We start from the raw sequence: 2,054 nt of genomic DNA on the forward strand, positions 1-2,054 counted from the left end.
CAAACAGGGTACTCATGGCCAGTCACAAACATTGTCTGATGTTGTCTTGCACCAGAGACCCTCCAAAAAGACTGGGAGTCATAGCAGATGTGCCCAGTATATAGAAACAAACCCAAACAGGGAGCCCAAATGGAGAGACAAAAAACAAGACCCAAATGAAAGAAAAATATAATCCTTCAGAAGAGCTAAATGAAATGGAGATGAAAATTTCATCAGATATAGAATTCAGAATAATGATTACAAGGATGCTCAACAACATGAGAAAAGATATAGGAACTATAAAAAATGACCAGTTGGAAATGAAGAATGACAGAGCAATAATAAAGAATGCATTAGAAGGAATAAGCAGGAAATTAGAGGAAGCTGAGGATCGAATCAGTGAATTAGGGTAGAAAAAAATCAATCAGAGAATCAAAAAGAAAAAACAATTAAAAAACAGGACAGTTTAAGGGATCTGTGGGACAACATGAAATCTAATAAAATACAAATCATAGGAGTGCCAGAAGGTGAAGAAAGTGACCAAGGGATAGCGAACCCATTTGAAGAAATAATGGAAGGAAATTTCCCTAACCTGGTGAAGAAAAAAGTCACTCAAGTTCAGGAGATACAGAGTCCCAAGCAAGAACCCAAAGAGGCCCACACCCAGACCCATCATAATTAAAATGTCAAAAATTAAAACCAAAGAGAGAATCTTAAAGACATCAAGAGAAAAGGTATCTGTTACCTACAAAGGAGCTCCCATAAGACTGTCAGCTGATTTCTCATCAGAAACTCTACAGGCCAGAAGGGAATGGCATGAAGTATTCAAGGTAATGAAAAGCAAGTATCTGAAACGAAGACTATTCTATCCAGCAAGGCTATGCTTCACAATAGATGGTGAAATAAAGAGCTTCCCAGACAAAAAAGGCTAAAGGAATTTATCACCACCAAACCAGCATTGCAAGAAATGTTAAAGGGACTGCTGTAATAATAATAAGAAATATATAGAGAGAGAAACATAGGCACAAAGAATTAAAAGGACAACAAATAAGTACCTATTAATAATAACCTTAAGTGTAAATGGATTAAATGCTCCAATCAAAAGACATGGTGTAGCTGAATGGATGAGCCAACATGACCCAAATATATACTGTCTACAAGAGACCCACCTCAGAACAAAAAACTCAAACAGAATGAGAGTGAAGGGATAGAATAAAATTTTCAATGAAAATGGAAACAAAAAACCCCTGGGGCAGCAATATGCATATCTGACAAAATAGACTTCAGAAGGATGGTCATAACAAGAGACAATAAAAGTCACTACATAATACTAAAGGGATCAATCCAACAAGGTGATATAACCTTGGTAAACATATATGCACCCAAAATAAGAGCACCCAAATATATAAAAAATAACTTATGGAGGATTTTAAAGGAGAGATCAACAGCAATACCATCATAGTAGGGGACTTTAACACCCCAGGGACCTCGCAAGATAGATCTTCCAGACAAAAAATCAACAAGGACACAGCGCTCCTAAATGACACATTAGATTAGATCAATTTAATTGACATTTGCAGAATATTTCACCCCAAAGATGCAGAATATACATTCCTCTCAATTGCACATGGGTCATTCTTACAGATGGACCACATGATAGGACACAAAACAAGTCTCTACAAGTTCAATAAAATTGAAATCACATAAAACATTTTCTTGGATCACAATGGAGTGAAATTAGAAATCAACTACAGTAAAAACACTCAAACACCTGGAAGCTAAGTAGCATTTCATTAAACAGTGAATATGTTACCAATGAGATAAAGGGAAAAATCATAAACTTCTTGGAAACAAATGAAAATAAGCACACAATAACCCCAAATCTATGAGACACGGCATAAGCAGTCCTGAGAGGGAAGTTCATAGTATTACAGGCCTATCTAAGAAAACAAGAAAATTTTTTAATAAACTAACCCTACAACTTAAAAAATTAGAAAGAGAACAAGAAAAGCCCATAGTAAGGAGAAGGGAGGAAATAATAAAGATCAGAGCAAAAATAAATGACATAGAGACTA

Source organism: Miniopterus schreibersii (genome assembly GCF_964146895.1).
Source record: "Miniopterus schreibersii genome assembly, chromosome: X".
NCBI classification, from domain to species: Eukaryota; Metazoa; Chordata; class Mammalia; order Chiroptera; family Miniopteridae; genus Miniopterus; species Miniopterus schreibersii.